At 41.1% G+C, this 27,800-nt stretch overlaps 1 protein-coding gene and 1 non-coding gene across 2 annotated transcripts in view; one reads left to right on the forward strand and one right to left on the reverse strand.

Annotated features, from left to right (window-relative positions):
* Positions 1-3,148: 3,148 nt before the first annotated feature.
* The window catches only part of NCOA3 (nuclear receptor coactivator 3), a 144,663-nt gene continuing 120,011 nt past the window's right edge, over positions 3,149-27,800 (forward strand). Inside the window, 1 exon segment of the mRNA XM_047746459.1 lies at positions 3,149-3,300. The gene's annotated coding sequence lies outside the window, so the exon portion shown is untranslated.
* LOC125110145 (U6 spliceosomal RNA) lies at positions 17,309-17,414 on the reverse strand. The gene has a single exon (XR_007130476.1). It is a non-coding gene; the product is annotated as a U6 spliceosomal RNA (small nuclear RNA).

The raw sequence follows: 27,800 nt of genomic DNA on the forward strand, positions 1-27,800 counted from the left end.
TGGTCCCATATTTACCCTCAGTTCTGACCTTCTTCGGGTGTTTCGTCATGTCACCCCAAACTAAGTCTGAGACCAGAGAGCTGAACATATGTATGACAGATTGATTTCCTTTTTACCTTCTTTCCTTTCTTCTTCTCTCCCTTTCTCTCACAAATATTTATTTTTTATCTTTTTTTTTTAAAGATTTATTTATTTATTTGGGAGAGAGAGAAAGAGAGAGAGAGCACCCCATATGAGTCGGGGGAGGGCCAGACGGAGAGGGAGAGAGAGAATCTCCAGCAGATTCCGCACTAAGCATGGAGCCAGCTCAGGGCTGGATCCCAGGACCCTGAGGTCATGACCAAGGGTCAGAGGTTTAACGACTGAGCCTCCCAGACGCCTTCTTTCACAAATCTTTAAATTCCTAAAATATGCCAGACACTAATCTAGGTGATCCAGACACTGCAGTGAACTGAACAAATTTCACGCCCTCTTGGAACAGTAGGGTTTGGAAGACCCACCCCAAGGACAATAGCAAGCAGAGATCTGAATGACAATAGGGAGCAAGCTGGGAGGAATGAAAATTCCAGACCACAAAGGGAACAGCTAGTGAAAGGCCCTGATGCATGCTTGGAAAGTTCAGGAAACACCAGGAATGTTGGTGTCTGGCATGGGGTAGGAAATGCGAAAAGATGTATTACCTGAGATCAGAAAGGGAAGCAGAGACCGAGTCAATTAGGGTCTGGGTTTTATCCCAAATGCAATAGGATGTCACTGGAACATGTTCAGGTTGCAAGTGACATAATTTAGTATATGATTTTTTTCAAAGATCCCCCTGGCTACTGTGCAGGGAGGGAGTGCTTTATGGGATTACTAAAGGGGGAAGAAAGGAGAGTGGCAGGACAGCTGCAATTGTTCAAGGGAAAGTTCATGTGGGGTCTTAGCGTTCATCTCTGGGTTCTCAACATCTAACATAGTATTTATTACCTGTCGTCTGATGAGGGAGTGAACCCAAGTAACATATACCGTCTGAGCGATTACTATTGCTAAACTATGTAGATGGTACTGAGAATACATCAGAAAACAAAAGAGATAGAAGTCCTAGCTTCACGGAATTTTCAATCTAGTGAGGAAAAGATATATTAAACGCCATAAGTAAACAAAAATATATGGTATTGCCAATGATAAAAAGTGCTATGAAGAGAGATGAAGCAGGGAAGAGCGATCGACCAAGTTGGGACTGTAGTGGTCAGGAATTTAAAAGAGAAATCGGGGCACCTAGTTGTCTCAGTCGGTTGGGCATTTGACTCTTGGCTCAGGTCATGATCTCGTGGGTCGTGGGATCGAGCTCTGTGTGGGGCTCAAAGCTTGGTGGGGAGTTGGCTCGAAGAGTCTCTGCTTCTGCCACTTCGCCTGTGCTAGTGTGTACGTGTGCTCTTTGTCTCTCTCAAATCAATCGATCAATCGATCAATCTTTATAAAATAGAGAAATCAGGGAAGGTCTCACTGAAGAAGGGACATTTGGACAATGACCATGAGGGGGTGAGGGAGGGAGTGATTTAAACTTTTCAGGGGAGGAGCACCTGGGTGGCTCAATCAAGGTTAAGCTTCTGACTCCTGATCAGCTCAGGTTGTGAATAGGGAGGTAAGTTAAAAAACAAAACAAAACACCAGAAACGAAAAAACAACTTTCCAGGGGAGAAAGTGAAGTAGGTAGAAGTAGCAAATGCAAGGTCTCTGTGGCCAGTGTGTGCTAAGCATGTTGGAGGGGCCCCAAGGAGTCCAGCAGACCTGGAGGACAGTAGTGAGTTGGACAAGAACTGAGAGATGACTGAGATGGGAAAGACAGGTTGTGTGGGGCTGTGCAGGTTACTGCAAAGAATTTGGAGGACAGACAGACAGTGACTTGGTTCCTACCAGGGCCTCTCCTACTGCTATGTTAAGAAGAGACTCCAGGTAGAAAGGCTGGACTGGAAGGAAGTAGGGAGAACAGTGAGGAAGCTACTGTCACAGCCTGGGTGGGAAATGGTAATGGTAGAGCATAAAGCAGATATTTGGTTATTTTGTTCTATTGGCGCTCAACACACTTAATACCGATTCAGTAGTATTATCTAATATATAGTGCATACTAAAATTTCCCTCCTAAATCCTTTTTACATTAAGGAAAAAGAAAAACCTCGATCTAGTCGAGGCTCATCTAATGCATTTGGTTCTCATCTCTTTCCCGCTTTGTATTTTTTTTTTTTTAAAGATTTTATTTATTTATTTGACAGAGAGAGAGATCACAGGTAGACAGAGAAGCAGGCAGAGAGAGAGAGGGAAGCAGGCTCCCTGCTGAGCAGAGAACCCGATGCGGGACTCGATCCCAGGACCCTGAGATCATGACCTGAGCCGAAGGCAGCGGCTTAACCCACTGAGCCACCCAGGCGCCCCCGCTTTGTATTTTTAAGAGCTCAGGCGAGATGTTTTGTAGCATATATCCCACATTCTGGGTTTGTCTGATTGTTTCTTCATAGTTAGATTCTGGTTAGCTATTATTTGGGCAGGGATACTACAGAGGAGGCATGATGCCATCCCCATCGCATCGTATCAGGAGACACAGAGTATCAGTTTGATCCATTACTGGTGACGCTAAGTGGTAGTGCTGGTGAGGACATCTTCTGGTTAAGGTGTCTGCCAGCTCTGTCCACTGCAAAGCAAGCTCCTCCGTGGAATGGTACTTAGTGGAATGATATATACTGAATATACTATTGTCAAACAACCTTTCGTCCAGTGGTTTTAGCATCTAATGAACAACCCGGTGGCTTATGACCTTGTGCCTCAGTTTGCTCCTCCGAACAATGAGGATGACAGTGGTCCCAAAGGGATGCTTGTTTTGAGGACCAGTACTTGGCACACAATAAACGCTCAGTAAATGTTAGATATTACTGGACGAAGGCAAGTGTGACAAGATTAAAGGCAGGGCTAGGGCTGCATTCTAGTCCTCCGGACCCCGCTGCAGCTCCCACGCAGTGAGCGAGCGAAAGCGACATAAGGATCCACACAGCCACGCCCTGGAGCCCCGGGAGCTGGGCCGGGCGGGGGCACCTAGCGCCAGGGCCGCGCAAGGCCCCCTGGGACCGGTAGTGCTGGGCGTGGCCTAGGGACTACATATCCCGGAGGCCCCCGCGCCGCGGCTCCAGCCGCTGCCGCCTCAGCCCCTCCACAGCGACGGCGGCGGCCGCGGCGGCTGAGTCGGTGGCGGCGGCAGTGGCGGCGGCTGCGGGCTCAGCGGCGAGTTTCAGATTTAAAGCTGAGCTGCGAGGAAAATGGCGGCGGGCGGTGAGTGGAGATAAAGGAGGAGCGGCGGCGGGCGAGGGGGTGGAGTGCGAGGCGGAGGAAAAGAGGGCGAGTCCCTGGGCTGCCGCGAGCCGACGGCTGCGCCCCCGCGGAGGCGCTGAGGGGCGCGCCGAGAGGGGGGCGCGCTGAGATAGTTTCGGGGCGTCGGGGCCGCGTTGCTTCTCCGCAGCCTGGGGCGGCCCGCGGCAGGAAGAAGGGGAGTCGAGGTGGGGCGGCAGCCGGCTTGGGGGTGCAAGGGGGTCTTCTCGCGGAGGGGTCACCCCGACGAGTTTGGGGGGGACCGCGGGGGCCCGCTTTTTCCCTCCTGTCCCTAAAGTTTTTATCTTCTCCCAGCCCTTAGGGCTGCTTTAGAACGCTCCCCGCGTCCTCCTCTTGCCGCTGCCTCGGCTCCTTCGCAGTTATTCTGAAGAATTAGGGGGCGGGGGAAGCCGTACAGACCCCACCGACCCCCACGCCAGCCTCCAATCGCTCTCAGAATCGGGTTGCATTTTGTTGCTGTGTTTCCTCCTTCACTTGGGCATTTTTAGTATTTTAACTCGAATTATCTGCGGAATTTTATTTTGGGCACGGGTAGGTTCTCCGCAGTTTTCTCAGTGAAAAGACATTTTGCTACCTCTGGTGTGAAGGTTGGGAAATGGCAAGTGGGAAGTTGGTAGATCATATTTGGGGTTTGGCTGTCTTTATTAGTACTGTTTTTCCCGTCCGCATCTCTAATCTTACCTTACGTACATTGATTCAGTTTGTAAGGGTTTAAATTGTCTTGCACATGCTTTAAAACAAACAAACAAACAAACAAACAACAAAACCCACAAAAAAACCCCCAAAACCAAAAAGCCACGAGCCGTTGGAAAGCTTAGTTGCTTCTAGTTTGGGGGCACTTAGGGTGGAAAAGTTAAACCAAAAGAGCAGTTCTGAGAGGGAGAAAGCATCGTTTCAGAATCTCACTAAGCAGGAGGAGTTCGGGATTCCAAAATGGAATGACATGAAAGGTATGAAATTCTCCCGAAGTCGAAACTTTTTTTTTCCCCCCTCCCGAATGTGAAGACTTCCTTTTTTTGCAGTTTTTGAGCAGCGCTTCAAAGCCAACCTGTTTTTGTTATTAAGCCTGTACCGTAAAGAAAGAGGAAGGCGAGTACCAGCTGTCTTGCTGCAGTGGGTTTAAATGGATTTGAATGAGATGAGCGAGTGGTAGTAGTATTGAGTGAGATCGCTGCATCTCCTTGATTTAAACGCCTGGCCTCCGATCCACTTACCTGAGCCCGGGCTGCAAGACAGCTTCAGTATGTGTTGCAGCAGGTTGTATGGAGGATGGAAAACAACAGCAAAACAGGTCCCCACCTCCCCCCCCCCCAAGAAAACAAAAGCAAACCCCCCCCCCCCCAGGTCTTATGAATGCCCCATAAACTGTTAAACGGAAATCTGGAAGTTCATGAAATGTTTGTTCTTGAAAAAAATTTAAATTATTGCTCTATGTAGAATAGATATAACATCCAACTGGAAAGGTACACAAACATTGAAAAATGAGTCTCTCCTGTAAACCCTGCAATCCAGGTAATTCGGATTCCTGGGAGGCAGTGACTATTACTGGGTTTCTAGAGTATCTTTGGTCTTTGGAATAATTATCTTAAGATTTTTATTTGAAACATACTCTTGTTGGGTACCAAAAAACAGGAAAATAAAATGAACAGAAGAAAGGGAAAATGTGGTGGGAATATTATTTTCTTATCATGGTCTTGAACAAATGTCGATAGCTCTTAAGAAAAGGCTTCTGAACTTAAGTGCTTATGTTGCCTTACGTACTAACACCCTTAAAGAAGTAACAATCTGTGGGGCTTTAGGATGAAGAAGGCTGCCAGGGTTCATTGTTTGTATGTAAGATGAAGCCTCTGTAACATGTAAAATGATATTGAACCCTATAGCTCCTGTCACTGGAGGTTGCTTCAGGTTCTGCATTTAAATGAGCTGTAATCTAGGTTGCCTGTGATCCTAAATTATAGTGGTATTTCATGTATTGATAGAAGTGAGTTCATTGTCCAATCAGTATTAAAAAAAAAAAAAGGTATATGTCAGCTTCTAGCCTATAGAACGACATTTTGGACATGAGGATTGTGGAATAAGTGGGAAGCGGTAATGTTTCTAGAGCAGTTTGTAGGAAATATTTTTACCATAAAATATTCCTTACCTACAGAACCTTTGGAAATGCAAAACAGCCTCAGCATAAGTAACAGGATTTCTATTTTTGTAAGTTTTAGAATTGTGGTTTTGAATTTACCCACACTAACAATTTGTTAGAAAAATTGAGTGATATTAGAATTTAGGCTGCTAGGGATTGTATTAAATAATGTCATTATATTTTGAAATTGAGTATACTATCCACCCCTCCCTCCCATATAAGAGTTACTTATTGGGGTACCTGGGTGGCTCAGTCGGTTAAGCGTCTGCCTTTGGCTCCGGTTCCAGTCATGATCCCAGGGTCTTGGGATCCAGCCATACATCAGGCCCTCTGCTGTGCAGGAAGCCTGCTTCTCCCTCTCCCTCTGGCTGCTGCTCCCCCTGCTTGGGCTCTCTCTCCCTCTGTGTCGAATAAATAAATAAAATCTTTAAAAAAAATTAAGAGATATATCAGGGATATATTCTTATCCCTGTATGAGTAGTGATTTTCAATAAATCCCTCCACCCAAATAAATTGGCATTCATTCAGCAGGGAGTCAGTGTACTTTTGGACGCTGGATTCTTTTTCTAGGAGATGCGAAATAAAAAAATAGTTTAAAAAATTTTTTTTGGGGGCGCCTGGGTGGCTCACTGGGTTAAGCCGCTGCCTTCGGCTCGGGTCATGATCTCAGGGTCCTGGGATCAAGCCCCGCATCGGGCTCTCTGCTCAGCAGGGAGCCTGCTTCCTCCTCTCTCTCTACCTGCCTCTCTGCCTGCTTGTGATCTCTCTCTGTCAAATAAATAAATAAAATCTTAAAAAAAAATTTTTTTTTTGGAAAATATTTTATTTTCATTTATTTGACAGAGAGAGAAAGTGCAAGCAGGGAGAGCAGCAGGCAGAGGGAAAGGGAGAAGCAGACTCCCTATTGAGCAAGGAGCTTGATGAGGGCTCTATCCCCAGATTCCAGGATCATGACCTGAGTGGAAGGCAGTTGCTTAACCAACTGAGCCACCCAGGCTCCCCTAAAAAGTAGTTTTCGAAATGGTTACTTACTAAAGCCTTCTTGACTGGTCTTTTGAAGTAAACTTCCTTACCGTATCAGGGACGTACTAAAGATAAGTTTTTTTTTTTAATTTAGTCCTTTGTGTTTTAAAAATGATATGATTCTAGAGTAGTTTCTTTTAAAGACTACTGTGTTTTTGAGAAATTTCTTAAAAGAATAAAAATATTTTAGTTTGGACAGTAGGGTACGATAAAAAACCAAACTACTATTGTCCTGTGCCAAATTGGTGTTAAAATAAATGGCTTTAGGGTTTCTTTTTGCATTTTTTTAGACTATATAATTTCAAGCCTTGGCCTGAGGATGTAGACTACTTTTGAAAACTTGATTTGTTGCAAGTTTAGAACGAGTATAGCCTCCAGTGGCTGTCTATACTGGAAAATGACCGCAGTTCAATGCAGTTGTTACTATAATGCTACTTAGGACTAGAAAAATGAGTTGTTGATCATGTTGATGAGTGTCTCATGTAGTTTCTCATAGGTTAAACCAGAGAGGACCTGTCCCAGTTTGGTTTGAACTTATTAGATATTCCGTAGTATAGAATTAATTTCTCTTTCTTTCTTTCTTTGCATTATTGAGTGGTTAAAGCTCTGAGAGAGAATATTAGTATTGGAAATGTATGTTAACTTTTCTCTTTCTCATAGTTAAATAGATTAAAGAAATAGGTGATTGTATGTTAATTTAGATCCTCAGGGATAGCATTGAGATTGAGTACTGCAGTAAAATGTAGGCATTTTCTTCCATTTTATTGAGTGCTTTTTAGGGGTGGGGGAAGGGATTACAAAATGAGCATTTCTCAGTTAAAGTGGAGGAGGGGCTCTATTGTAATGAGTCTTACTCCTTCATTTTGTTAGTGTTTGCTAGGTAAATTCATTTAGCCTATTGCTTTTTCTATAGGGTTTCTGGGAGATTGTTTTGGGTTAAGGGTACAGTTTATCCAGAGTCTCACCTTATTTTCAGCTCCTAACAAATAATGGAATTGACTTGAATTTAATCACCTTTCCCTTCTGGTGGAGAGTTGTTAAATGAACAGGAAAATGGCCAGAAGATACACAGCAGGAGTTGAGGGGGAAGACCTGTGCTTGTCTAGGAGTTTGATTTATCCATAAACTGCATAATCTTAGACTACATAGTGCCACTTCCCAACTTTGTCAGCATTAACTCAGTTTGGTAGGTTCTGCCGGCGTAGGTCAGTTTACAGGGGGGCAGTAATAAAGGTTTATTTAGCTGTAGTAAATTTTGTGGCCTAGAGGCAAAGGAAAGATGTCTGTTCTATCTATCCCATTTCAAAGAATATTTTCAGTGGACTAGTCTCTTCTGTTAGTCATTTTTCCCATTTTTCATTAGGAATGTCCTTTTTTTTCTTTTCTATTAATATTTTTTTATCGATACGTTCTAGGAAAGTGTGACTTTCCTTGTCTGTTGGTCACCTATGACGGTATTCTTCTGAAATGTTTAATTTGTTTGGTTAGAGGTTATGAGTGAGGGTTCCGAAGTTTCACTTTTTGGAAACTAGGCTGATTAGATTGCTGAATTTAATTCTTCATCATCCATGTAAGGATGAAAAGGGAATGAATATTGGCATGGGTACCACATAGTAATGGATAATCTACTGCTCCCTGGGGCTTTGCTTTTGGTAGCTATGGCAGCTGAGTAGGAGTGGTAGATGGATAGATGGGAAAAGACTGCAGAAGTCAGCATAATCCTCAATTAGGATAAGCCTCATGGTTAATTGAATGTTGAGTGTACAGGTTAAATCCCATTATAACAAACTCCAGGGGACTAGCTAAATTATTTGGTTGTACTGGGATTGAGCTTTTTTGAATATTGTTTGAAATAGATTAGTCTTTTTGTTTTTGTTAGAGGTGTTGGAAAAATTTTTATTTATTGTAACGATTTGACTAGTTGTTACTCATGTACCAATGTGTTTGATGTTCACTTTCAATGCTTTTGCCTTCAAAAAAAGGAAAAAAACCCATGTTTAACTGGGTATATAATTTATCCCCCCTCCCTACACCCCGTATCTTGGTCTAGAATAGCACCATTGGTTTATCTCAACAACTAAATAAACTTTTAAGTACTACTGCCACCATCAAAGTGTGGTCAAAGGAAGTGGGAAATTCCCCAGGTTTCCAGGTGACTGCTGCTGGTAATTTTTTTCTGCCCTTGGTAACTTTTAAAAATAAGTGAATATACTTCATTTTGGTGTGCACTTTACTTTGTCAGTAATAATTAAGGTAGCCCTTTTCCATTGATCCAGTTGTAGTTCCAAGACAGAGATCTATATGGTGTTAAAAAGTGATGGTAGTGATGAAAGTGATGAAAAAAATTCATAAATACAGAATTTTTCAGTAACAGGATTAATAAACGTATGATAAAAATACTCTTATGCTTGTCGGAAATAGACTTTTTTTTTTTTTTTTGTCCTATACTTTCAGATTGATGTTCAGTGAATTTAAGGCATTTACATCTCACTTTCATACCTAAAGCTAGCATTTTTAGTTTGCTTAGAGAGTTGTGATTGGGTGTAGCAAGACATTTTTGAAGTCATTCTTTTAAATAGATGTTCCATGAAGGAGGGCAAATCTGAAAGAGGGAATTTCAAAGCAACCCAAGCAGTGTTTTGAAAGTTCTCGAGTTAAGAATAATGACTGGCTAGTAGGCAGGAAGCCTGCAGTTGCATTGTGGTATTGTTCCTCCATGTTATGCATTTGAGAACTTGAGCACAAAAGAGGAGAATGCGTGGGGAGGGGAAGAAAGAGCTTTAACAACAACAAAAAAAAGTGAGGGGGGAGACTTTCAGAGTAAATATTCTTTGCTGTTCTATTTAAGTGAAATCTAAAACCAAATTACTTTTACTTTGAGAGGAAGTATTTATTTATCATAATCTAAATGTCCTAAACTGACATTTTTATAAATGAGAGTTAATTGTTATTGCTGATCATACACGCTCAGTTTTAAAACAACTTAAAAAAAAAAAAAAATCTTGGGGGGCCTGGTTAGCTTCCTTGGAACAGCATGTGACTCTTGATCTGTCGGCCATGAGTTCGTGCCCCACATTGGATGTAGAGATTACTAAAAATAAATTCATATAAAAAAAAATTTACCTCTGAGTATTTCCCCACTTTGTTACCTAATCAGTATCATTTGTTAGCTTGTTACTTTAAAAATGATACTTAACTGCGAAGAGAATAATTTCTAAGCTAGTACTGTAAGCTTCCTGCAAATCAGTCTCTAGGTCTTATTTAAAATTTATAAAATAAAGTGGATGGAGTATGTGGTTTTCCAAGGTTCATTATATTGGAAAATTTTTATGAAATTAATGTACTGTATAAATATGTAGAATGTCCTTATATTTAAATTTTGTTGGTTAAACATTAAACGGATTAAGCTCTTTAGACCAGATAATAGTAACCTTTCAGTGCTGACTCATCAGTTTGGAGTAAAATGACTTTGAGCCCCCGACCTCACCCTAGTATATGCTGCAAGCTCTAAAGCGAGTGCTTGTACACATGTGCCTGTGTAAGTGGGAGCGGGGGAGAATTTTCGGTCCCTCCTTCTGTGTAAGAAAATGAAGTCATATTTTTCTTTACTCTCAGTAAAGCTGTCATCAGTGAAATGGATTATTGAATTTAAGTCACTCTGTAGAGTAGCTGTATCAGCTTGATTTTGTTTCCAGATTGAAATTTAGCAGCTTTATTTGAAAATGTTTTAAGGATTACCCAGTATTCTCTTCACCGAATTGTGTCTTTAGACTAAATACCTTCTGCTCCATCCACATTCATCTCTTTCCTCTTTACCTGTCTGGTAGTGGTTGTGTTTTTAAGATTTTCACCCCGGCCACGATGTTTGGCCCCATAGCAGTCAGAGCAAGTATTTGGCTGTATCTAGGAAAATCTAACTTTGCCAGTGAAAAGAATAACTACACACATGTTACATCCATTGGACGGCCGGTAGTATCTCCTTCATGTAATAAGATAAAACTATTACTGTGTTAAATATTAACAATAATTTCATCAGGAATCAATAAAATGAATTCAGGAAGCTACTTCAAAGTGCACAACCACATCTGGAATGGTGGAAGCCGTTGGTGGTTGGATCCTAAGTTAGGTGAACCTGGAATTGTGAAGTCCAAAAAGCTCCAGTTTTCTTTTTCTCTCCTTAAAGTGCAAAATATCTCCCACATGTTGCTTTTATTTATTTATTTATTTATTTATTTATTTTTTTTTTTTTTAAAGATTTTATTTATTTATTTGACAGAGAGAGATCACAAGCAGGCAGAGAGGCAGGCAGAGAGACAGGAGGAAGCAGGCTCCTCGCTGAGCAGAGAGCCCGATGCGGGACTCGATCCCAGGACTCCGAGATCATGACCTGAGCCGAAGGCAGCGGCCCAACCCACTGAGCCACCCAGGCGCCCTATTTATTTATTTTTAAAGATTTTATTTATTTATTTGACAGAGAGAGAGAGAGCGCACAAGTAGGTGGAGCCACAGGCCGAGGGAGAGGGAGATGCTCGATGTGAGGCTCGATCCCAGGACCCTGGGATCCTGATCTCAGCCGAAGCAGCCGCTTAACTGACTGAGCCACTCAGGCACCCTCACGTGTTACTTTTTAACCTGACTTTTCCTACCTCTGTTCTTCTAGTCTTAAACTTTAATCTTTAATTTGCTACTGTTTGGTGGTTGCCCACTCCCCTGTACACACACATACTTACCCAGTGTTTGTTAAGTTTGTAGTGTTTAAGGCACTGTGGGAGTATAAAAGGTTTTGACCTCCAAGTGCACACAGTCAGTTACTCATCACTTCACTACAAGGCAATCTATTTGGCTTATGAAGATCAAGGAGTAGTTTAGAGGAGGAAGGGGACTACTTCTCACCAGGTGATCAGGATGCAGGACTTTGAAGAATGAGTAAGATTTTAATATGGAGAGAGCAGTTTCTGTTGGTGAGAAATCACTGGTGAGAGCTCCGAGGTAAGGTATTTTAAGACTGGGTGTGTAAATATTCAATAAATGTTAAGTGAGTGGATTTGGATAAACTGGTTTTGTTTTTGCAGAGTCCTATTGATAGGTCTTTCTAAAATATATTTTCATTACAACTTCTTCTTCTTTTTTTTTTTTTTTTTTGAAGATTTTATTTATTTACTTGAAAGAGAGAGAGCAAGAGGAGGGAGGGTCAGAGGGAGAAGCAGACTCCCCGCTGAGCTGCGAGTGTGATGCGGACTGGATTCTAGGGGTCCTATCCCGGGACTCCAGGATCATGACCCAAGCTGAAGGCAGTTGCTTAACCAACTGAACCACCCAGGCGCCCCTCATTGCAGCTTCTAAAACTGCCATTCAGGCCCTTTATTTCTAGATTATATATCAGCTTTCAAAGTAGTCTCTGTTCTTTCCCTAAGTCCTCTCTGTACTTATTAAACAGTGTTTTGATTAGAGTTTTTGCCTAAAAATCTGCACAGTAGAATCCAAAATCCTTAACCTAATATTCAGTTCTTATCATAGTCTTTTTAAAATCAGTCTTTTGGGGCTCCTGGGTGGCTCAGTGGGTTAAGCCTCTGCCTTTGGCTCAGGTCATGGTCTCAGGGTCCTGGTGAGATCCAGCCCCGCATTGGGCTTTTCTGCTCAGCACGGAGCCTGTTTCTCCCTCTGCCTGCCTCTCTGCCTACTTGTGATCTCTCTCCCTCTGTCAAATAAATAAGTAAAATCTTTAAAAAAAAAAAAATCAATCTTTCCCATTTTTCTTGCCCCTTATTTCAGTCACACTACTTCTTTCTGGCTCTTCTCCCTTGCTATCTAGGCCTAGTCTTTAAGGTCCAGTTCAGATCCTACCTCAGTTAGGTAAATTTCCCAGACTGCCACAGCTGAAAATACAGTTCTTAATTTCTGATAGGAATTTTATTGTCTCCTCACATGCATAGGAGTCAGTATTTATTGATTGGTAGGACAGATTCAGTCTAATTGTCTATTTTTTTGAGGTGGGGACTATTTCTTTTATTAAGCTTTTGAAATCCTCTATTTTTTCAATCATACTCATTTTAAGCCCCCCCCCCCCAAGTGTTTGGATATGAAAGTTTCTAGAGTTGTAACTCTCAAGTCCACTTTTCTATCTGGATAGTGAGATAAAATTAGAGTCCTAAGGATTTGCTTGGACCTATGTCTCCCCCATAGAGTTGTCCCAGATTAAATCATCCCTGGATCTTAGAATACGTTCATGTTTCCCAAATGCCCTAGGACTGGATGGTCCTTCTGTAAGTTGTCCACATGTTTTTATTCAGTACCACTGTTCTCCAAAGAATTGTGCTAAGCACTGTAGGCATTAAAATCCCTTTGTGACCTAGGAGCTTATAATCTAGTTGAGAAATAAGTGTAAATGAAAAAAATATATAGTTGCAGCGACATAAGTAAGTGGTTCAGAAGTTCAGAGGAGGAAAAGGTTTATTTTCAACTGGAATTGTTAGGGAAAACTTCATGGAGGAGATGGGTTAGATGTAAAGGGAATTAATTGCTGCTTCTGATCTCTCTTTCCCACATCTTTTATTCTGTAGTGCTGTTACAGTAAAAGAAAAAAAGTTTTGTTCTTTTTTGTTTTTTTTTTTTAATTGAAAAGGAGGCATAAACATGGTAGAGTTGAAGCAGTACAAAAAAGTATACCTTGAGAGGGACGCCTGGGTGGCTCAGTTGGTTGAGCGGCTGCCTTCGGCTCGGGTCATGATCCCAGCGTCCTGGGATCGGGTCCCACGTCGGGCTCCTTGCTTGGCGGGGAGCCTGCTTCTCCCTCTGCCTCTGCCTGCCATTCTGTCTGCCTGTGCTCGCTCGCTCTCCTCTCTCTCTGACAAATAAATAAAATCTTAAAAAAACAAACAAACAAACAAAAAAAAAGTATACCTTGAGAAAGTAAGGATTTTAAAGTAAGAATTTTGGTCTTTATAGCTACCCCCCTTCCCAAAGACTACTGAAGTTAGAGGATATTCTGTGCATGTAGTTGTGGATGTCTCTCTCTTCAGTATTTTTCAGTATTTTTTTTCCTAATCTTTTCCTCTCCCTATTTGTTTTTTCCCCCCTTTATTTCTAATTAAAATGAGGTTCCCACTATCTTCATTTAACAAAAGAACTTGGAGAGCCTTCTATATCTCACAGTTTTAAAAGGCTGTATAATCCATTGTCCAAATGGATTTTGTAAAACTTACTTTAACGAGTTTTGCTTGCTATTTCCAATCTTTTACTATTTTGATTGATACTGCAGTGAACTATATGTAGATTTGTGTGTAGGCTTGAGTATATCTCAGTATAGACATCTTGGACATGAAATTTCTGAATCAAAGGAAGCATTTAAAACTTTAAATGGTTCTTTCCTAATTGCTTCCAAAGAGGTTATACTAGACTTCGGCTTTTTTTTTTTTTTTTTTTTAAGATTTTATTTATATATTTGACACAGAGAGAGAGAACACAAGCATAAAGGAGTGGGTGAGGGAGAGGGAGAGGGAGAAGCAGGCCTTCTGCTGGGCAGAGAGCCCAATGTGGGTCTCCATCCTAGGACCCTGGGGATCATGACTTGAGCCGAACGACTGAGCCACCCAGGCGCCCTGAAACTGGCTTTCATCTGTTGTTTATGAGAGAGTCTCATTTCTCCTTTGTTTCTTCTTTATTTCTTTTCTTTTTTTTTTTTTTTAAGTGGTCTCTGTGCCAAGTGTGGGACTCGAACTCATGACCCCCAAGATCTAGAGTCGCATGTTCCACCAACTAAGCCAGCCAGGCTCTCCTCCTTTTTATTTTTTAAAAACCTATCCCTTCCTCTTACTTGACTGCTTGAAGGCATAAAATCTATTGTTCATTGTCTAAGAATATGAAATTAAACTTCCCTTGGAGTTCCCAAAGCCTTTAATAATCTGACTCTAATCTACATTTCCAGCATTATTTCCTTAATTCTATGTATTTTATACTCTAGTTGCTGTTAAGTTTCCCTTGTTCTGTCTTCCCTGCTCTTAGCCTAGTAAAATTCTCTTTGCTGTGTTCTGATTTATATTCTTAGATATAAAAGATAAAAGCTACCATTTATCCAAGCCTGTATGCTTGGACAGTGTTTGGTATTTAATGTACATCATCTCATTTAACAGTCTTTTGTACTGCAGAGCCCTTTTTTTTTCTTCAAATGAAGTCTTCTACAAAACCCTATTCAAAATAGAAAATGTGATTTTATTAAAATTTATATTCTAAGTTGAAATTTAAACTGTTTGCTGGTTATAAAGGCAGTGAAAATGAGATTGCTCTGATGAATATAAAAATTTGAAATTGGGTTATGAAGAACTGTTATGGATCTAAATCCATCTCTGCTTCTAGTTTATTTCTGTATTATGAAAATCCCAACCCATACAGAGTTATGGTTGCAAATGGTCTGAATTTAAAAATATTTTTTGATATATATAACAGTAGCACATGGGACAAATTCAAGGTACCATGAGTACAGTGGTACCATGAGAATACACTGGAAAGCAAGGGGTCCTTCCTCAGCTGTCTCCTGGCCACCTCCCTATCCCATCTCAGAATTATTAACTATAGAGTCATTGTTAACTCAAGACGTATAAATGCACATGCTTAAAAGCTTTCAAGTTTTGTGAATTTCTCCTTCATTTTTGGGTAAAAAAAAATTTTTTTTAAAGATTTTACCTATTTATTTGACAGAGAGAGATTACAAGTAGGCAGAGAGGCAGGCAGAGAGAGAGGGAAGCAGGCTCCCTGCTGAGCAGAGAGCTGGATGTGGGACTCGATCCCAGGACCCTGAGATCACGACCTGAGCCGAAGGCAGCGGCTTAACCCACTGAGCCACCCAGGTGCCCATTTTTGGGTAAATTTTGTATTAAAGTGTAGCATACGTGAGTATAGGCAGATACATTTTCATAAAATAAACTCACTTATGTAATTGGCACTCGGAGCCCTATTCTGGATTGTGTAGGGAAGGTTTCATATCTATGTTTATAACTACTAAATTCTTTCTAATATTTATACAGTATTCTGCTGTGTGGATATATCATAATATATCCAGTTTAATATCACTACAAAGCTGTAAGTGAATATTCTCATACATATTTCTTTGTTCCCATTTGTTAAGTATATAAAAATTTCTGGAAGTAAAATGCTAGAGTATTAAAGAGTATGAATTTAAGTTTTATAGATAATTGCAACTAGCTCCCCGTTATAGAGGTTGTATTAATTTATGAGTCCACCAGCAGTGTGTTTCTTCTAGTGCTTTTATGATTTCTTTTTCTTTTGTAACACACAAAAAAATCAACTTTAAAATTTTGAAAAATGTAAAATAAGGAGTGCCTGGCTGGCTCAGTTGGAAGAGCATATGACTCTTGATCTTGGGGTTGTGAGTTCAAGCCCCATGTTGGGTGTAGAGATTACTTACAAATAAAATATTAAAAAAAAAAAGAAAGTATGTTAAACTGGTAGCATAGATTAATGTAGTGTAAACTACAGTATGTTGTGATTATATATATTCTGTTTAATGTGTTTAGAGGTGTTTAAAATGTACCTATATAACATTTGGATGTGTGTTTTTTTTTAATATGTAGAAATCTGCTTTTTTGAGGTATACTTATACTAAAATTGAACCATTTTGAGTGTGCCATTTGTTTTGACAAATGTAAACTGTTGTGTTACTACCGCCACAATCAAGATATAGAACATTTACCCAGAAAGTTCAGTCTTGCCTATTTCTGTTCAGTCCTCTTCTGGGTTTTGTAGTATTTGTAATGTTCTGCTTTCTATCACTATAGTTTGGTTTTTTCTTTTTTTTAAATTTTATTGATGTATAATTGACATTCAGTTAATTACATATATTTAAAGTGTATAATTTGAGTTTTGACATAGAGGTCTACCTCTGGATCTGTCACCATGATTACAATAATGGAAATAGCTATTAACTCTAATAGAAGCATTCTCGTAACTCTTTTTTAATTTTTTTTGAAGATTTTATTTATTTATTTGACAGAGAGATCATAAGTAGGCAGAGAGGCAGGCAGAGAGAGAGGGGGAGACATAGGCTCCCTGCTGAGCAGAGAGCCTGATGTGGGGCTTGATCCCAGGACCCTGAGGTCATGACCTGAGCTGAAGGCAAAGGCCCAATCCACTGAGCCACCCAAGCACCCTCCTATCTCTTTATAACCTATTCCTCCCCTGTCTTCCATAATTACTGATATGCCTTACATCACTGAAGATTAGTTGAACTTTTTGAGCATTTTATGTAAATAGAATTGTTTGCTATGTACTCCATTCCCCCAATTGGCTGTCAAATAAATGATCCTTTATTGAAATATTTTCCTTTGTAGTTCTTAACTAGCTGGGCATTCAACTGAACCACTGTTGATTTATCTATGATATCATGAGCGTGGTGGCCACCAGCATTGCAGCCCAAAGACTGGGCAGTCCCCAGTATTTCTTTAATGGTTCTAGAGAGTTCTCTGGGTAAAGATCTGTGCCTCATCTATAGGGCATTGTTGACCATCTCATCAAAAGTAGTATTTCCGCTCTGCTTAACCAAGAAAATACCACTCACTGTTTTTCTGCAGCTTTCTCTCTCTTGGAGGTTCCTTGAGGGTTTTGATAATCAGGGCAGAGGCAGAAGGTTCCATTTCAATCTGGGCCTTTCTGTTCTGAGTGGTCAGTTTCATTGTAATCCTCTACCCGTCCAATCACCAGTTGCCTTGATGATGTCATTACCAACTTTTTTTGGTGACAGATCTAGGGGGCTGATCTTGGGGGCCAGCTCAGTGCCATTTGGTATATGATTTTGATCTGGTTGGGTTTGCATGTCATCCTTACGCAGGGGCCATGGTAATCTTCTCTGTATCACCAATTTTAGTATATGTGCTGCCGAAGCGAGCACTGATCTGGTTGGGTGTGTACTTAGGCAGGCAGCATGGTGGAGGCATCTGGTGTTGGATGAAACTGGATTTCAGATGACTGAAGACAGTTGCACCTTTGCTTCCTCTAAGCTGAAAACCAAAAGTACTATGTACTTTCTTTGAGGGGAGCTGCTTTCTTTTACTTACTGTATAGTCATTTTGGGATTCATCTCATCCATGTTCTTGCATATGTCAATAGATTTTTTTAAAAAAGATTTTATTTTTAAGTAATCTTTTAAAGGCTCAAACCCTGAGATCAGGAGTTAATTGTATGCTCTACCAACTGAGCCAGCCAGGTGTCCTGCATATATCAGTAGTTTTATTTTTATTTTTTCAAAGATTTAATTTATTTATTTGACACAGAGATTGTAAGTAGGCAGAGAGGCAGGCAGAGGGGGAGGGAGAAGCAGGCCCCCTGCTGAGCAGAGAGCCCCTTGTGGGGCTCGATCCCACGACCCCGAGATCATGACCTGAGCTGAAGGCAGATGCTTAATGGACTAAGCCACCCAGGTGCCCCACTTCTTTGACATTTATATACAAGGATTTGTGGGGACATAATGCTTTTATTTCTGTTGAATAATGGAATGTCTGGGTTATACGGTAAGTGTATGTTCAACACTTAAAAATTTTAAGAAACTAGGATGCCTGGGTGGCAAAGTCGGTTAAGCATCTGACTCTTGGTTTCAGCTCATGTTGGTGACCTCAGGGTTGTGAGATCAAGCCCCAAGTTGGGCTCTGTGCTCAGTGCAGAGTTTGCTTGACACTTTTTCTCCCACTCCCTCTGGCTCTCCGCCCCCCACCCCCACCATTTAAGTTCTTTCTTTCTTTCTTCTTCTTTTTTTTTAAAATATTTTATTTATTTATTTGACACAGAGAGAGAGATCACAAGTAGGCAGAGAGGCAGGCAGAGAGAGAGGGGGAAGCAGGCTCCCCACTGAGCAGAGAGCCCGATGTGGGGCTTGATCCCAGGACCCTGAGATCATGACCTGAGTTGAAGGCAGAGGCTTAACCCACTGAGCCACCCAGGCGCCCCTTGAGTTCTTTCTTTACACCCCCCAAAATAAATAAAATCTTAAATTTTTTTTCTTTTTTTTTAAAGAAACTGCTACTTGTGTCTGAAAGTGGTGGTACCATCTTAAATTCCTCCCAGCAGTGTATGATAGTTTTGGTTATTCCACATGCTCACCAATACATGGCATGGACAGTCTTTTTTATTTCTTTAAAGTTTTTTTGTTTTGTTTTGTTTTTTTTTGGGAGTAATACCCAGCATGGGGCTCTGACTCATAACCCCAAATCAAGAGTCCAGGCTCCACCGACTGAGACAGCCAGGCACCTCAGTATGGTCAGTCTTTTCAGTGTTAGCCATTCTAGTGGGTATATAGTGGTATTTCACTGTGGCTTTATTATTATTATTATTATTTTTAAGATTATTTATTTATTTATTTGACAGACAGAGATCACAAGAAGGCAGAGAGGCAGGCAGAGAGAGAGGAGGAAGCAGGCTCCCCGCTGAGCAGAGAGCCAGATGTGGGGCTCGATCCCAGGACCCTGGGACCATGACCTGAGCCGAAGGCAGCGGCTTAACCCACTGAGCCACCCATGCGCCTCTTTTTTATTATTTTTTAAAAAGATTTTATTTGAGAGAGAGAGAATAAGCAGGAAGAGCGGCAGGGAGAAAGAAGCAGGCTCCTCACTGAGCAGGGAGCCTGATGCAGGGTTTGATCCCCGGTCCCTGGGATCATGACCTGAGCCTAAGGTAGACGGTTAACCGACTGGGCACCCTCTCCCACTGTGGCTTTAATTCGAGTTTCCTTAAATGTTGAACATATTTTCATTTTCATGTACTTATTTAGGTGAAATGTCTGTTCATGTTTTTTGCCCATTTTTAAGTTGGGTTGTTTAACTGAGATGTAAGTGTTCTTTAGATACAAACCTTTTTTGGATATATGTTTTAGAAATATTTAATTTGAGGGGTACATGGGTGGCTCAGTTGGTTAAGCAATCGAGCTCTTGATTTTGGCTCAGGTCATGATCTCAGTGTTGTGAGACAGAGTCACACACTGGGCTCTGTGCTGGGTGTGGAGCCTTCTTAAGATTCTCTTTCTTTCGGGGCGCCTGGGTGGCTCAGTGGGTTAAGCTGCTGCCTTCGGCTCAGGTCATGATCTCAGGGTCCTGGGATCGAGTTCCGCATCGGGCTCTCTGCACGGCAGGGAGCCTGCTTCCCTCTCTCTTTCTCTCTGCCTGCGTCTCTGTTTACTTGTGATCTCTCTCTGTCAAATAAATAAAAAAATAAAATCTTAAAAAAAAAAAAAGATTCTCTTTCTTTCGGGGCATCTGGGTGGCTCAGTTGGTTAAACCTCTGCCTTTGGCTCAGGTCATCAGGTCATGGTCCCAGGGTCCTGGGATCCAGCCCCACAATGGGCTCTCTACTCAGTGGGGAGCCTGCTCCCCTCACCCCCTGCCCCCGTCTCTGCCTACTTGTGATCAGTCAAATAAATAAATAAAATCTTTAAGAAAAAAAAAAAAAAAGATTCTCTTTCTTTGCTCCTCTACCCCCCCTCTGTCTGCATGCTTGTTCTCTCTTTAAAAAAAAAAAAAAAATTGCGACTATGGTCAGCTGTTTCATTTTCATAACTTTTTATTTTTTTTTTAAGATTATTTATTTATTTATTTGACAGACAGAGATCACAAGTAGGCAGAGAGGCAGGCAGAGAGAGGGGGATGGGAAGCAGGATCCCCGCCCAGCAGAGAGCCAGATGTAGGGCTTGATCCCGGGACCCTGGGATTATGACCTGGGCCGAAAGCAGAGGCTTTAACCCACTGAGCCACCCAGGTGCCCCACATTTTCATAACTTTTAATTTTTATTATTATTATTATTTTTTTTAAAGATTTTATTTATTTGTCAGAGAGAGAGAGTACACACAAGCAGGCAGAGAGGCAGGCAGAGAGAGAGGAGGAAGCAGGCTCCCGGCCGAGCAAGGAGCCCCATGTGGGACTCGATCCCAGGACCCCAGGATCATGACCCGAGCCGAAGGCAGTGGCTTAACCCACTGAGCCACCCAGGCGTCCCTTCATAACTTTTTAGAAGAGCAAAAGTTTTTAATGTTACTTGAATTGTTTATTAATGTTTTTTTAAAGATTTATTTATTTATTTATTTGACAGAGAGAAATCACAAGTAGGCAGAGAGGCAGGCAGAGAGAGAGGAGGAAGCAGGCTCCCCGCTGAGCAGAAAGCCCGATGCGGGGCTCGAACCCAGGACCTGGGATCATGACCTGAGCCGAAGGCAGCGGCTCAACCCACTGAGCCACCCAGGCGCCCCTTATTAATTTTTTTTTAATAGTTCATGCCGTTTTTCTTGCATTTAAGAAATCTTAGCCCAACCCAAGGTTATTAAGATTTTCTCTTATGTTTTCTTCTAGAAGTTTTATAGTGTTAGCTCTTAAATTTGAGTCTATGATCATTTGAGTTAATTTTTGTATATGTGAGATAAGAGTTGAGGTTCATAGTTGGTATATGGCTGTTTAATTTTTCCGCCACCATTTGTTGAAAAGATTATATATTTGCCATTTCTTTGATGTAGTACCTTTGTTGAAAATCAGTCAAATAGGGGTGCCTGGGTGGCTCAGGTCATGATCTCAGGGTCCTGGGATCAAGCCCCACATCTGGCTCTCTGCTCAGCAGGGAACCTGCTACCCCCCTCTCTCTCTCTGCCTGCCTCTCTGCCTACTTGTGATCTGTCTGTCAAGTAAATAAATAAAATCTTAAAAAAAAAAAAATCAGCCAAATATATGTAGGTCAGTTCTGTCTTAACCCCAGTCTTTGTCCCCCCCCCCCCCCCCCCCCCCCCCCCCCCCCCGCCCCCGTTTGTTTTGGCTCTTCTAGGCCCTTTGCATATCTATACAGTTGTTAGAAAAATCTTGTTGATCTCTGCAGAATCTCTGGTATGGTTTTGATTGTGATTGCATTGGGTCAGTTGATAATTTGGGAAGAATTGATTTCTTTCTTTTCTTTTTTTTTTTAAGATTTTATTTATTTATTTATTTATTTATTAAAAGATTTTATTTATTTATTTGTCAGAGAGAGAGGAGCGAGAGTGAGCAAAGGTAGACAGAGTGGCAGGCAGAGGCAGAGGGAGAAGCAGGCTCCCTGCCAAGCAAGGAGCCCGATGTGGGACTCGATCCCAGGATGCTGGGATCATGACCTGAGCAGAAGGCAGCTGCTTAACCAACTGAGCCATCCAGGCATCCCAAGAATTGATTTCTTTCTTTCTTTTTTTTTTTAGATTTTATTTATTTGACAGAGAGAGAGAGAGATCACAAGTAGGCAGAGAGGCAGGCAGAGAGAGAGAGGGGAGGAAGCAGGCTCCCCGCTGAGCAGAGAGCCCGATGCGGGGCTCGATCCCAGGACCTGGGATCATGACCCGAGCCGAAGGCAGAGGCCTTAACCCACTGAGCCACCCAGGCGCCCCCCAAGAATTGATTTCTTAAAAACATGTTGTGTCTTCTGTGAACATGTTCTAGATCTCTCTACTTAGGTCTTCTTTAATTTCTAAGATTTTATTTATTTGACACAGAGAGAGAGAGACACAGTGAGAGAGGGAGCACTATCAGGGGGAGTAGGAGAGGGAGAAATAGGCTTCCCTCCCAGGACCCTGGGATTATGACCAGGACCCCGGGATTGTGACCTGAGCCAGAGGCAGATGCTTAATGACTAGGCCACCCAGGCGCCCCTTGTTATCAATTTTAAGAGTTTCTTTTTAAAAATGTATATTCTGGAAATACCTCTTTATCAGATATGTTTTGCAAATATTTTCTCAGACTTTGGTGGTACAGATCTTTATTGGTGATCAGCAGTGTTATATATATATATATATATATATATATATATTTGGTTATATGTATATTTTGGGGGAATAACAAGTGCTTTAAAGCTTGGTTAGCAGTAATGTAGACATGTATTATAATCCCATTTTTTTTATTCATGTAAATCGAAGGAAAAAGCAAAATTATTAACTTAGAACATATCAGTTCTTAAACAGTAAATTTTCTACTGTATTTAACTATTAAAAGTCATTTTTCATCTTAAATAGCCTGGAGCTTGATGTGTCTTTTTACCTCTTTAATAAAAATGCAACAATACATTCTTGTCTACTTCCTTATTTATTATTACAGATTAAGATTAAAAACATCAAATAGGGGCGCCTGGGTGGCTCAGTGGGTTAAGCCGCTGCCTTCGGCTCAGGTCATGATCTCAGGGTCCTGGGATCGAGCCCCGCATCGGGCTCTCTGCTCAGCGGGGAGCCTGCTTCCTCCTCTCTCTCTGCCTGCCTCTCTGCCTGCTTGTGATCTTCTCTGTCAAATAAATAAAATCTTTAAAAAAAAAAAATAAAAACATCAAATATATCAGTCTGGTATAATACTAATGAAAAGTGTTGGAGACCTTTGTAAGCTCTGAATCTTAGTCATGCCGGTTTGTCTTTCTTCCTTTAACCCTTACTGATCTCTGTGACTTGACCTCTTAGTGTAGTGTAGTCCTTCCTCACCAAGCTATAGTATACTGTCTTCTCTCTTCATGGTTTCTGTGCTTAACTATTCTACTGATTGTATTAGCTTTTGAATGCCTTCCCTACAAGCTAATGAGAAAGTACCAGCTTCACAATATGCTATTTATCACATTTAGTATTTATATTGAATTACTGGAACTTTAAATCACCTAAGTATTTCCCTGGATCCTTTCTGCCGCTCCTCCTTAAAAAGAGTGACACCTTAGTTTGCTTACCAGTCCTCTCACCCTGATTTGAAGATCTAGATTTTAATCCTTTCCTGTCAGAATTATTCTTTCATGTTGGAATTTTGGGAAATTTTGCAATTTATATTTAAGAAGGCTAGTTTAAAAAAAAAAAAACAACAGTGGAAATTTCCAGCTTAAAAAAATAAGACAGCTACTGGTCTAATAACTGCTTTGCAGGAAGAAAGAAATATGAAAAAGAACCGCAGACATTCTGGATGTCAGCCTGTGAAATTTTCCACAATTCCTCATAATAACATGCAGGCATGCTTATACTACTGGATTTCAGTGCAGTTGCAGTTGTGCTCTGAGTGGAATTTGAAGCTATTCTATCAATGATAAAATGGCACCTAGCCAGCTTTTAATGATGAGTGCATAAATTCACACATCTAAGGTACTGTGTGTTTGTTTCATCTGTGGCCATAACACTGAACTTGCAAAGTTACTTAAAAATCTTTTGAGTCAAATGAATTTTGTTTTTTGTTTTTTTATTTAGTAGATTCATTATGCCTCTGAGAATGTAGACACATAAAGTCATTATTTTAGTTACAGTGCTGTGTAGATACTTATTTTATAGGGTTTTATACTGTATTGAAGTATGCTCAAAAAATTAAAACAAAAATTTAAAAAGATTTGCATAAGCTCAGTAAAAAGATTTGCATAAGCTCAGTATTAATTTGATGTGGAGTCAAAAAACATTTTAACTTCTGTTTCGTGTTCTTGTTAATGTTTCAGAGGGTCAGTAGACTTTATATTAAAGTTGATACTTACGTTGCGGTTTGGCTACTTCAATTTTTTTTTTTTTTTTTTTAGATTTTATTTATTTATTTGACAGAGAGAAATCACAAGTAAGCAGAGAGGCAGGCAAAGAGAGAGAGGAAGCAGCTCCCTGCTGAGCAGAGAGCCTGATGTGGGGCTCGAACCCAGGACCCTGAGATCATGACCTGAGCCGAAGGCAGAGGCCCAATCCACTGAGCCACTCAGGCACACTTTCTTCTATTTTTAATTAAGATTTATTTATTTTAGAGAGAGAGTGCTTATGTAGGGGTAGGAGCAGAGGGAGAGGAAGAGAGAGAATCTCCAGCTGACTCCCTGCTGAGTGTGGAGCCTGACTTGGGGCTCAATCCCATCCTTGATCCTGAATCAGGACCCGACCCAGGATGAAAAGTCAGATGCTTAACTGACTGATTTTGTTTTTAAAAGTAATCTCTGGGGTGGGGTGCGGGGGGGTTGGTGGTTGGTAGGTAATCTCTATACCCAGTGTGGGGCTTGAACTCAGAACTTCAAGATAAGTAGTTAGATGTTCTACATACTGAGCGAGCTAGGTACCCATAACTTTTTAAATTCTTAGGCATTTCTGCAGTGAGCAATTTGAATGTTCAACGTGATACAGCAGATAAACATACATATCTTTGTGTGTTTTAGCACTCATAAGTCATTTATTTTGGAACTAAAGGCATATAATGTATATCTTTTTCAGGACTGGTAGGTCTTAGAATTGAACAACAGTGTTGTGATATAACCATAGCCTCCACTTCTCTGTGGTCTCTTGCTCCCTCCTTGTATAGTCTCATCCTTCCTCTTGACTTCTGTATCTATAACTTTTCTGTCCTCTTCATGCCGCCCTTCTTCTCAGCCCCTTTTCTCTCCCAGCTATTTTATCCCTTTCCTCTTGACCTAAATTTTCTTCTGGCCCCATAGCCTTTTTTGTCTTTGTCAACTTACCATCCTTCAAATCTCTCATTTTTTCTAGTTGCTTAGTGTTAACCAAGTCTCTTTACCTGTGGAAGGCTTCTTTGCTCCAGGTGTTCTCTGTTCCTATCAGATTGATTTTTTTTTTTTTTTGTCTTCAGCCCCTGATACATACATCCTCAAGTTATCCTAAATCTTTTTTTTTTTTTAAGATTTTTTTTTTTTTTTTTTTTTTTAATTTGACAGAGAGAGATCACAAGCGGGCAGAGAGGCAGGCAGAGAGAGAGAGAGAGAGGAGGAAGCAGGCTCCCTGCAGAGCAGAGAGCCCCATGTGGGACTCGATCCCAGGACCCTGAGATCATGACCTGAGCTGAAGGCAGAGGCTTAAGCACTGAGCCACCCAGGTGCCCCTATCCTAAATCTTTTAATTCTCATTTCTGTTTCCATGTTTTCGTTTATTCTACAGAGATTTATTGAGTGCTAGCCCTGTGTCTGGCTGTTCTCTAGATGTTAGGGATACACCAGGGACCAGAATGACTATGGAATAAAGAAGACCTTATAAGGAGACTGGAAAGTGGTGTGTATGTGTGTTGTGGGATTTACACTTTAGATGGTAACCTTTTCTGAGAAAGTACGGTTTGAATAGAGCGTCCAGGAAGTAAGCTTTGTGAATAATGGGGAGTGAGGACAGCCAGTGCAGAGGCCCTTTGGTAAGAGCATTGTTAGTGTATTTGAAGAACAGTAAGGTGGTCGGTGTGCTAGAGCACGGTGAATAAAGGAGTAAGTAGTAAGAGAAGAAATCTGAGAGGTAGTGGTAGTGGTGGTGGCCCTACTGTTTCCTTCTTTTACTTTGAGCATGGCGGAGAGCCACTGTGGGTTTTTTATTTTTGGTTATTCCTGAAAGATCTTCTGACCATTTTTTCCCCTTCTAATTAAAACATTTCATTTTTTGTTACAAAAGTAATTCATGTTCATGTGGAAAATACAGAAAAGTACAAAGGAGAAAATAAACCAAAGAGCAAATAAAGATTACCAGTAAATGTCATTCTCCATTATTGAAGATTTGTGCATCTGTCTTCAACTCATTTTTCTTTGTGCTTGTATACATATACACATACCCCTTCTTCACTGTAGTATTTTAGCAGAGAACAAATAAACTGAATTAGGCCTTAAAGAGATCCCTTCAGCTGCCTTATGAAAAGTAGCCTTAAGAGGACAAGAAGCAGGGAGATTTATTAGAATGCTATTACTATAATCCAGGAATGAGATAATGTTGGCTTAGACCTAGGTGGTGGCAGTGGAGGTGATAAGAAGTGGGTCAGATTTTGTATGTATTTTGAAGGTACAGTCAACAGAATTTTGTGATGGATTTAGTTTGGGGGATGGCGGGTAGGGTGGGGTGTGGCAATAGAGAAGGGGAAGAATCAAGGATGACTCAAGTTTTTGGCTTGAACAACTAGAAAGCTTTGGTTTCATTTTTCTTGTCAAACTATCCAGGGTTCAATTCAGGCTCTATCTTTAATTATGTGTTTTTTCTGTTCATCTGAACTTGTAGTTATTTCTTTCACCAAGTTTCTAGTCTGTTCTGTCTACCTTGGCACTTGGTACCCATCACAAGGTGGCATATATAACAAATTGCTTTACTGATGTTAATCTCCCTGACTAGGTAGTGAGCATCCTTTTATTTATTTATTTAAAAAAATTTTTTTTAAATTTTTATTTTTTATTTTTTTTAAAGATTTTTTTTTTTTTTTTTTTTTTTTTTTAATTTGACAGAGATCACAGGTAGGCATCGAGGCAGGCAGAGAGAGAGGAGGAAGCGGGCTCCCTGCCGAGCAGAGAGCCCGATGCGGGGCTCGATCCCAGGACCCTGGGATCATGACCTGAGCTGAAGGCAGAGGCTTTAACCCACTGAGCCACCCAGGCGCCCCTTAAATTTTTATTTTATTTATTTATTTATTTTAAGATTTTCTTTGTTTATTTGACAGAGAGAGATCACAAGTAGTCAGAGAGAGAGGAGGAAGCAGGCTTCCCACTGAGCAGAGAGCTGGATGCGGGGCTCGATCCCAGGACCCTGAGATCATGACCTGAGCGGAAGGCAGAGGCCCAATCCACTGAGCCACCCAAGAACCCCTAAAATCTTTTTTAAAAAGTTTTATTTATTTATTATTTATTTACTTTTTTTTTTTTTAAAGATTTTATTTATTTATTTGACAGAGAGAGATCACAAGCAGGCAGAGAGGCAGGTAGAGAGAGAGGAGGAAGCAGGCTCCCTGCCGAGCAGAGAGCCCGATGCGGGGCTCGAACCCAGGACCCTGAGATCATGACCTGAGCCGAAGGCAGCGGCTCAACCCACTGAGCCACCCAGGCGCCCCTATTTATTTACTTTTTAAAAAGACTTATTTATTTACTTATTTGACAGACAGAGATCACAAGTATGCAGAGAGGCAGGCAGAGAGAGAGGAGGAAGCAGGCTCCCTGCTGAGCAGAGAGCCTGATGTGGGGCTCCATCCCAGGACCCTGAGCCAAAGGCAGAGGCTTTAACCCACTGAGCCACCCAGGTGCCCCAAAAGTTTTATTTATTTAAGTAATCTCTACATCCCTTGTGGGGCTTCAAACTCACTACCCCAAGATGAAGAGTCATATTAGTGGGCATCCTTTTAGAGGATCATGCTGAATTTATGGATCTGCTCAGGGACTAATAACATTGTGGCCATTCAGTAAATGTTGATTAATTGTACACTTCTCAGGCTTGAGAACAAGGTATGAGAAAACCTTAAAGTAAATGTCTGCTTTAGCTTACTTTGCCATATGGTCATCTTTTGAGAATGAAAAGTTTTAGATAGCTATTTTCCTCATTTATTTATTTTTTTAAAAGATTTTGTT

Source organism: Lutra lutra, chromosome 9 (genome assembly GCF_902655055.1).
Source record: "Lutra lutra chromosome 9, mLutLut1.2, whole genome shotgun sequence".
Lineage (NCBI taxonomy): Eukaryota > Metazoa > Chordata > Mammalia > Carnivora > Mustelidae > Lutra > Lutra lutra.